The sequence below is a fragment of the Alligator sinensis genome, unplaced genomic scaffold (genome assembly GCF_000455745.1).
Source record: "Alligator sinensis unplaced genomic scaffold, ASM45574v1 scaffold26_1, whole genome shotgun sequence".
In the NCBI taxonomy this organism is placed as follows: Eukaryota; Metazoa; Chordata; order Crocodylia; family Alligatoridae; genus Alligator; species Alligator sinensis.
This window is the reverse complement of record NW_005842448.1, coordinates 829,213-839,756: the sequence shown is the minus strand read 5'-3', so window position 1 is coordinate 839,756 and position 10,544 is coordinate 829,213. Positions and strand designations below refer to the sequence as shown.

At 47.8% G+C, this 10,544-nt stretch overlaps 2 pseudogenes; both read left to right on the top strand.

The window, feature by feature from the left end:
- Positions 1-3,866: 3,866 nt before the first annotated feature.
- On the top strand, positions 3,867-6,838 carry LOC112551381 (annotated as a pseudogene).
- A 458-nt stretch (positions 6,839-7,296) lies between these two features.
- Positions 7,297-10,096, top strand: LOC112551382 (annotated as a pseudogene).
- The last annotated feature ends 448 nt before the right edge of the window (positions 10,097-10,544 follow it).

Genomic DNA, 10,544 nt, shown 5'->3' with positions numbered 1-10,544 from the left:
CACTAGCAGGGATGGGATACAGGATATGCTGGACTAGATGGTGAAGGGGCTGCTACGGGCAGGGAATGAGTTCAGCTGGGTGGGGCGGACCGTGAGCTCACAGGGATGTAGGAGATCAGCCATTGGGTCAGAGGGGCAGTGACCTTATAGGGGGCTGACATCAGCCTGCAGGGCCAGGTCCAGACCTGAACACACCTTCGTGGTGGCAGGTCTCTCTGGCTGAAGCTTATACAGGTGAGGGAGAATCTAATTCCTATTTCTAGTCCCAGGGCCACCCGTCTTATCTGCCCATCCCTCTAGTCCTAGGTGCCACCCCCAGAAGCTCTTGGGTTTGGGCCAAGCAGTGCAGTTGAGCCCCTCTCTCTTCTTGGTCCCCAACCCTTCCTCAGGGTTAATGATTTCACGGCTGTGGCCCTTCTCTGTCACAGGCTGTAATTCAGGCCCAGGTCACAGAGCCCTGGCACGCAACAACACGGTAGTAACTTTGCTGTAAAAGCCAATTGTGATCTCTGCCATATCTCAGCCAGTTCAGGCCCCGTGCAATGTCTGGACTTGGGATGAAATACCTAGTTGTGCCCTTTGAACAGGTGGGGAGCGTTGATCCCCATATTCCCCTGAAGCTCTGTCCATCTGTCCAGCTGTTTGTCACTCTGTGCTTGAACCCCAGGGGCTGAGACATGAAGCAACCCTTTAGTTTTCAGTGCAGCAGCACTGGAGTTGAACCGCTGCACATTTAACAAGAGCTCCCCCCACCACTCCTCTGACATCCGCAGGGGCCTTTCCACCCTCCCTGACTTCTCCCTTCCCTTCTCTTCCTACCACCCCCTAGTCCTAGCCCTGGTTGTGCAGAGCAGCTGTGCTGTGCTTGAAGGGATCTGGGGGGGACTGGGAAGGCTCAGGTGGGTGGTCAGGAAGGAGAAGGGGTGGGAAAGAGGAGGAGGGGGAGTGAGGAAGTCAAGCTAGGGACTCTGTCTCTCTGTGCCTGACAAAGGCTATGCAAGTGAGAAGCAAGGGGGTGGGGGGAGACACTTTTGGGGGTGACTTTTATTAGACCAGGTGTAAAATCTGGGAGCAATGTTAGACAAGGACACAGAAGAAGGGCACCTGGTGCCCAGAAACTTCTCTGACTAAGCAGAAAGACTGCAATGAGGAGAAAAACATGGCAGAAAAAATAGGAATTGAAGTGGGGAATTCTTTCCCAACTGTACGGTGGGTCCAAGAAATGATGTCCCTAAAATCACCTTGATCCTTGCATATTGCCCAGACCACTATGGCTACAACAGTACTCCAATCCTACTGGGAAGAAGGATATGGCCGTTATTCAAATAAGTCAGGCAGAGCCAATCATGGGGCAGAGCATTTGATGCTAAGAGACAATGGCCAGGGGGTTGCTTAGCACAGGTGATTGTGATCCAATTGTCCGCCTCTCTGGCCACCAGTCTAGAGAGGTGGGTAGGGGGGGACACACTTTATGAGTAAGGCTTGCAGAAATTTGCTGACAGAATAGGGTGGGGAGACTCACAGAGGTTCAGGAGTCTGAAGAGGGGTTCATTTGAGTGACCCCAGGGCCCTGTGCACACTCTCTGCCCCCAACAAGCCTCACCTGTGCTTTGGGGTCCCCTCCAACTGGACCTGGTCCCAGTGCCATTTTTCCTCATTCCTGGCTCCCTGCCAAGCATCCAAGCACTCAGTTGGATATCTCAGATCCCATTGCAAGGTCTTACTCTAAAATGCATGGAGAAGGTGACCTAGAACATCTCCTAGAAAAGAGAGACATGGAGCATGCGCCCCGTCCTGTCTCATCAGAGAAAGGGGTATCCTTCCACTCTCATTGTGCCTTTGAAAAGGCATGACATGGCCCGTGTTAACTCATCAGCAATGCACTCCACTGAAACAGTTTGTCAACCTCCAAGCTCTAGTTCACAAATGGTATTAGCAACTTCTTGGAATGTGTTCAAAAAGCCACAGTCACTTTAGCAAAAAGAAATCCCTGTAAAGGGGTGAGTGGAGCAGACACTGATTGTGATAGTAACCCGCCATTTACATGTTTCTCAGCAGATTCTGCCAGGGTTTCGACAGAGTACAAAAAACTCAAAAGCTTCTCAGAAAAAAAATTCAGATGGATGAACTTAAAAAATGACAAAGCAAAAAGAAACACGACATGCTTCATAAAGCAATGAAGGTTAGAAACAAAGCCACTGTACAATTTACATATATATGTATACTTATCATATATACCTTAACAAGGCCATCGGTAAATGGCTAGAGTCAATAGTAGCTTATGGATCTCCTGGCAATTCTATCTAGACTTTCACAAAGAAGTTGATGACTGCAGCCCCAATCTAACAAAATGCACATGCCTTATTTCAAGCACATCTGTGATCCCGGGAAGCTCAACAGGACTGTTCCCATGCTTGTTTCTTAGCACGTTGAATCTATGTTTGCAGGATCAGGGTCCAACACAGAACCAACTGGGCCCTGGTGGTTTTTAAATTTGATGAGCAGAGTGCTATAATGATCGAAGGTCCTGATCTCCTGGTGTTGGCTCCACTGTTGTATCCGCCTTCTCACTGTCTTTTCATTAAAATGGTTATGTACCTTGGGCAAAACTCTGGCTACACCAAAGTCAATGTCCAAACTCCCATTTAATTCAGTAGGGCCAAGCTTTTACCCCTACTCACACCCAGAGTTGGGCTTTTATAGCACAGTCTGAGACACAAACTCCTAGACCTGCAAGCAGTTTACACTCAACAGTTAGGACTATCCTAGCATTTATTGCTTTTCATGTCAGGTAACCAGCAGCCTAGATTTGTAAGAAGTCAGGGCATGGGAAGATGTCAAAACCGGAAGATAAAGTGCACCTGCCATGATATGTATTGTTGTGCAGGACTCGCCCACCCATATGGCATCGTTCCCCACAATCTTCCACGTTCTTTTCGGAAATAAGTGAGCAGGATATAATGCTACAAGATGTGCTGTGTTGGGATGGGTTGTGTGACAGATACTGTTTTCTTAACACCAAGGGAAAATGTGCAAACACCAAGTGCAAAATGGGGGCAAAACTATTTTCCTCCTGCAACAGGGGTGAGGGTGCTCATTAGCAAAAGCCTGCACCGCCCTTGAAAAACTTAAAAGCTTAACAGCAGACAGAGTGTTTAGATACCTCATTGTGAGGAAAAGCAGGGGGCGGCACTGCCTAGGGTGACCACAGCCTTTGAGTTTTGGTAGGAGATGGATTAAATCTCTGCAAAATAATTGATTCTTTTTCCTCAAAGAGAAGTGAGCCAGCTGATAACTGCTTTCTCGGGGCCGAGAAGGGGCATGGAGCAGGGGTGAAAGATCCAACTCCTAGCCCCCCTGACACTTGGAGTAGGGTCAACTGGCAAAATTAGGTCTTCTCAGCTTACGTGGGGGAACCCTGGCCCCGCTGAGATCAGTGAGAAACCTCCCCTGGCCTTCAAGATGGTCAGTGTTGTCTTCCATGGTCTTCATGTGGGCCCTTCAGAAACAAGCTCAGGGAGAAGCAATGCTGATCCTAGTTTGTCCTTCACTGACCTTTCCTGAACTGGCTGTTTCTTTTATTTCCTATATTTATTTTGTTAGATTTATATCCCACCCTGACCCCAGTGCTCTTTCCTGCCCAAGCAGGGGGTCAGACTCAATGATCTGGTGAAGTCCCTTCTGACCCGAGCATCTATGAATCGATGTCACTTTTCATGGGGGCGGCTATTATTATTTATCCTAAAAGTTTGAATCGCACCCAGGAGACCGCTGTTGCCCTGTGCAGAATGGAGAATGAAGGAATTAATTAACATCTTCGCTGTCCTTTCTCATTTGTTCCTGCTACAAAAAACAAGACCAAGGAGATGACCGATGCAGTTACAAATATAATAATGTGGTTTGTGGATGAGGTAACAGATATCGTCTATCCAGCCATAATAGAATATGAAGAGAGAAAAAGAACCGAGAGAGATACAAGAGACAATGAGGCCAATGCCAAAAAGTGTGTCTGCACAGGCAGAAAGATAACACCGAATAGCTCACCAGGATGTGGGAAGAAAGGGAGTAGAGGAAAACTAACCTCACTTTCTTCTCAACACTCACCTGGCCTGTCTCCAAGTCTTGGCAGAGAGATTTGGGAAAACAATCTTCCCGAGACTGAACCAGCAGCAGTACCTCCACATCTGGCTAATAATCTCTCCAATTTGTGCAGGGAGAGTATGTGCATGGGAGCTCAGCTTAAGCATCCCAGGCAGAATTTCCAAGCTGAGCAATTTCCCCATGGCCAAACTTACTTTTACTACAAATCGACACAAAAAGATGGCCAATTAGAAACCCATCTCATTAGGGAAGATATTTCCTCTGATGTTGCACAAGATCGCCCTAAAACAGGCGTGCTTAGAAAAGTATTTTCATTGATCAATGCCCAGGAATGAGTGCTCGGTTCCGGGGAACAAGTCCAAAGGAAAGGGCAAATGCCACGACAGCTTCAGGTCCCCGAGCTGGCACAACCCCCTTTAGGGGACATCAGAAAGGTGCATTACCACGCAGGAGCCCTGGGACTCAAACCTTCTCCATCCCCCCAGGACATACTCATCAAGCCAAGGGCAGACCGGTCCAGCATGATTCTACCCTAGATCAGCAAACAGCTTACGAGAAAGCCCTTCTTGTCATCATGCAGAAAAATATTCCCTGAAGAGGAAGCACCACTACCAAGATACACCATTGAGCCTCAGCCCTTGCAGTCACCTGCCGGTATTTATGCTGACGCCTTTTTCAAAAACACATATGATGAACTAATGAACAAATGTGTCCCTTCCCAAAACTTAGACAGCTTGATCCGTGGAAGCAGTCCTTCACATTTCAGTACACAGCTGGTCGATTCGGTGTTAAGTAAGCTTTCCGGATGTCAGGCCACAGCCCAGCAGCCTTTGGAAGATCAGGGTCTCTTCCCTGACACAGATACCTTGACAGCCCAAATTATTCACTCTAGTTTATGTGACCTGCACAAAAGTGCTCCTAAAGTCGCAGTTTGTGAAAACAGGAAAAGTAACAAGAGTGTGTCAGCAGAGGGGTTAAGTGTTTTGAGAAGGATAGAAATTACTGATCACCAATCCATAGCAAAAGCACCCCCTTCAGCTCAGTATAAATCTCTAGAGCCTGGGAAAACTGTTGAGAAGCTTTTAGAGGATGCTACCAAACACACCTCCCAGTGCCAAAGTCCCACACCATCTACTCCGGAGGTCTGCCACACATATTCGGAAGATATAATCAGCAGGCTTTTATCTGATATTCTCCCTGCCGCTGCCAGCACATTTTCATAGATTTTCATAGACATTAGGACTGGAAGGGACCTCGGAAGATCATCGAATCCAGCCCCCTGCCCAAAGGGCAGGAAGTCAGCTTGGGTCATAGGATCCCAGCAAGATAAGCATCCAGTTTGCTCTTGAAGGTGTTCAATGTAGGCGCTTGAACCACCTCCGGTGGCAGGCTGTTCCAGACCTTGGGGGCTCGGACAGTAAAGAAATTCTTCCTTATGTCCAGCCTGAAACGGTCTTGTAGTAGTTTATGACCATTCGACCTAGTCGTCATCCCTTGGGGCGCTCTGGTGAACAAACGTTCCCCCAGATGCTGGTGGTCACCCCTGATAAACTTGTAGGTGGCCATCAGATCACCCCTGAGCCTGCGCTTTTTCAGGCTAAAGAGCCCCAGGGCTCTCAGCCTGTCATCGTAGGGTCTGCTTCCCTGACCTCTGATCATGCGCGTGGCTCTTCTCTGGACTCTCTCAAGCTTCTCCACATCCTTTTTGAATTGTGGAGCCCAAAACTGGATGCAGTACTCCAGCTGCAGCCTCACTAAGGCCGAGTACAAGGGGAGAATGACGTCCCGGGATTTGCTTGAGAAGCATCTATGAATGCAAGCCAGTGTTTTGGTCGCTTTACTAGCTGCAGCATCGCATTGCAGGCTCATGTTCATCTTGTGGTCAGTGATGACCCCCAAGTCTCTTTCTTCCATAGTGCTAGCCAACATAGCACTGCCGAGCCTATAAGGATGCTGCGGGTTTTTCTTCCCAAGGTGGAGAACCTTGCGTTTATTGGCGTTGAACACCATCAGATTCTCACATCTTCCCCTAAAGAAAAGAAAACAGAGCTTGCAGAATTTGACTTGCTTCACCTGAAGGTAATCAGACAAGTGATGGCAAAAATCTCTGACTCTTGTAGCCAGCACACTGACCATCCACATGCCAGAGAGGATGCTATGATTCAAACCATTGTTGATTCTGTTTACGACAAGCTTTTGGCACAGGTTCAGTCTCAAGTCAACATGCAGAACTGTTTAAAAAATGGGTGTCTGGTTATTTCCGAAGCTCTTTGTGACTTGGTCTTCCAAGAGATTTCTAGGAGTCCATTGCAGAGCTCTCTTTCTGGAAAGTCACCGCTTCACCACCATGCCGAAGTGGACAATATTGTTGGAGATACACCCAGAGATGTTACTGAGCCTCTGGAGAACCCAAACAGCTTACCATCAGACCTTAGTAAAATAGTTCCTCTTATCATCGAAAAACTAGCAGGAAATCTTCTGTCCACGTTTTCTTCCCTCTTTCCCACTGTGTATTTGGATGCAGAAAAGACTCTTTTGCTGAAGGATGCAACTACAAAAATACTACCAGCTTTGCAAGTGCTCCTCTCAAAACAGCAGATGAACATGGATGGACTTATCAGCGAAGATGATCTTTTACACACTGAAGACAGCCAGGCCATGGGAGACCTGTTTGATTCAGCTTGTGCAAGCACTGTAGAACCTGCTGATTCCGGCATTTTTGTTGGCAGACACCTAACAAATCAGAAAGATATTTTAGCTCACAGGATAGCAGCTTCAATAGCAAACGAAGTTGCCAAACCTGAGTTTCAAGCCAGGTTAGAGGATACTTCATCTTCAACAACAGAAGGTGTATAGACTGCGGACAAACTCCCTAGCAATCTTGGCATGATAAAGGAGATTCCCAAACCAACTCTAAACCCACGCACTCCCATGGTACCTGTGATGTTTGTAGAGGAAATATTAAGTAGATTCCTGTCAAAAGTCTTAATTTCAACTGATGGCAGAAGCCCACAGCACCAGAAACATTTATCAAGAGCCAAAGTGAACGCATGTGCTGAGAACCTGAAACAGGCCATGGCAGAAGGCCTGTCCAGACATCAAATCAGCCTTGTGCCAGCTACAGGGGAAGAACCACTGCAATGTCCAGAGCAGGAATACGCACTTATTCCTGGAAGTCAAAAGTAGAACCTGATTATGTGACAACGATCTGGATCTGAGCAAGACCTGTACAATGATGTAAGAGGTTTCAATGCACAACTTCCTCAAGACGCGGTTACCATCATAACTGAGGAACTCTCCGATCATCCCCTTTTACGGGTGGTGAGTGTCCGACTGAGCCAAAGCACGATGGACCCAGACAGAATTGCTGACAAGGTTCTTTCCCACGTGCCTATTAGTACAGAGTCTAAATCATGGACCACTGAAGAGGCAATCCCAGGTACAAGTGCAAGCAAGACCCCAACTGGGACAGAGGTGTTGCTTGTGCAAAGAATCCCTTGTGTTGCCATCAAATGTGTGCCCATTGCTCCAGGCTTGGGGTTTGACCATTCACAAGCCATAGCCATAAAACCAGAACCTCATAAGGAACCCCAAGAAGCATTCGTTGCTCCACCTGGGGATGCCCTAAGAGACCTATGAGCATCGCCGACTGAGAAGTGGCCTCAAGATGAACAATCCAGATCTGAGCTACAGAGACAAGAAGACAGCCTTTTTACTCTGGGTAGCAAAGGACAAGCAGGTAGAAGACCAGGGCAGGTAAGTGGAAAGAATAAGGCAGGGGCGATCCTCTTTTGTGAATGCCATTTTGCTTCCAACTAGATCTTTTGTTTTAAGATGTTCACGTGGCAATGAATGCCTATCTACTATGAATGCCAGTTGACCATGACGGTGGTTGACCATCTCCTAGAAAGCCTGCAGTGGGCCATCGGTGTGGAGGACCCTTGTCAGCTGGGATGCTGGGTTAGTGGGCAGTAAATTCACTAATCTTGAATCTACTCTCTTTCCAAGAAATCTGTCCGGGGATAAGAAGAGGGCTGCAATCCCTTGGGTTAAGCATACAGACAAGACACCTACAGCTTCAAGCCAAAACGGCCATTTGAACACTAGAAAGATGGATGCAAATGCAAGTCTAAAAGGGGCTTGGTTTAGTTTGCTCTCATCAGTGACCCATAGGAAAAGCTGATTTGGAAAGTATTCTGAGCAGGTGTCCTCCTCAAAACTTTCTTTGATTTCAGGCCTACAGCAGGACCTCACTGGGGAAGGTGCTGAAGCCCATGTTAGCCACTCTGAAAGCTCTTCAGCCCAAGGTGGACCTCCCCGCACAACTGGCAGCTTATTACACTGAGGATGAGGAGGGAGAGGAGAGGGTGGAAGACAGCCTTGAATCAGAACAGCAGTGGGAGGAGGAAGAAGAGCTGCAGCAAATCGAGGAGACCACTCCAGTCGAATCCTCTCTGTATTTGTGGAGCCCATTGGGTTCATTCACAGACACTGAACCATCAAGGTAACTTTTTCTGGCAGCACAGCAAGAGTGGGAGCTGTGGTGGAGGGAGGATCATCTGGGGTCTCTGGACAAAGCGGTCCCTATGTTAGACTGGGTTCAATATGAAGGTGCACAGGGCTCTGCCCCTCTCTCTGGTTGCTTGTAACCAGAGCTTTTCACTGGTGCAACACAGTGGAACCAGACTGTGTCAGGGACTCTGTGCTTCGATACAAGGCTAATTTACTCTGCCACCATACTGTGCGCTTCCTCCCCATGCCCAGATCAAGCTACACAGCCACAGCTGGTGGGAGGACATGTTCAGCAGAGGGGCATTAGAGCAAGGGCATCTCTCCCAGCTACACCTGCTGTACATCCAGAATCCACTGGGATAAAAATCTTCTGTGAGGCTGGGGGCCTCGTCATGGCCCCTCCAATATTTTCACCGGCTTCCAACTGTTTAGTTTGAAGCAGTGAATGTTTCCTTCTGCCAAAAGGGGAGACTTTCCTGGGTGCATCTGTCCCAGCACACACGGGCATCCCTAGCAGCATTGTCCCTGGAGCAGCACTGGGCCCGACATGCAGGCCACACCTTGGGATTCTCCACTTCTGATTGTGATACGGCTATGACAGAGAGCAAGCCCGAGGACTGTCTGCCCCTGCTTACCACAAGGGCATTAACTGGTGTGCCGACTTGCCCAGGAAGCAGCAGACATGGGGCTGAAGTCCCGCTGACCCAGAAACAGCTTGAACCTGCATCATGTTTTCCCAGCACTGTGCTCTAACCACTAGGTCATAATCTAGGCCTTGCTTAGAGCTCTCCCCATCTCTCCTCTCCAAGCTTGCTCCCTTGGCAGCCAAAACAGGGAGGTAAGTGGGGATATGAGGTGGTTCAAGGTTTTATCCTGGTTCCAAGTGCAAAGAAGAAACTCAGGTGTTATGTAGTGATTTCAGCCACCAAATGTCAAGTTAAGTTCGAAGGGCAGTCCTATTCCACCATTGAGAATTACAATCCCAAACCGCATAAGGGTGAAGTAATGCAGTTACACAGGTGAACCCAAGTCACCCAAGGCCGTCCAACAGAGCAGTGGCAGAGTCCCAGGCAGATTTCCAGCCTCTACATCTCCAGCCATGTAGTATTTCAGCAGTTCAGCAGGCTAGTGCCCTCACCTCCTGTTTCTAAAGCAAGTTTTTGTGCTGAGCATGTTGTCAGTTTGGAGAACAAGAAACAAAGATGAAAAATACTATTGAAATGCTAATGTTATGGCCCTTTACTCCTGCTTGTCTCTAAATCCAAATGACTGTTTCCTTTTGTTTTTAGTGTGGCTGTTGGAGGACTATCAGGATCACTGGAAGCACAGACATTGCATGAATGTATGTGATTTGCAATTTTTTTTAGGGTTTCATTTATTTCCATTAATGTCTTTCTTTACAATTGTCTATAATTTCTTTCATTCCTTTCATCTCAGCGGTCATTTGGCTGGTGAAAGACCATCTCCAAATACAGTAGTCTAGAGAACAGTTATGCTACCCGTGTGGGGGATTTCTCCAGAACAGACTTTTTCTGGCAAAGGGAGTCGTGTTTTAAAGGGAAGTTCATCACACCTTCCCCACAGTTTTCATTTTGTTTGGCAGTTCCATGCATAAACTTCCCCACTGACAGCCTGCACAATGAATCTAAAGTTGTACCTAATCTGTGGGTGTGGAAGAACCAGCTCGTTCATATGGCATCCTCTATGTGCGCATCGCTGTTAGGACAGCACAACGGGGCCCTTGCTTCCAGGCACTAGGCAGTATACAAGCATGCCCCAGAGGTAGCACCAAAACACATGAAAACATAGACAAACCTTTTCCAGAAAAAAAAAGAGAGCATGCACTGGTTCCTTCTAAGCACTGGCCATGCCTGTGTGCTTCAGTACTGCACCAGGTATCACCACAGCAAGGACCGCAGCATGAAGTCTGC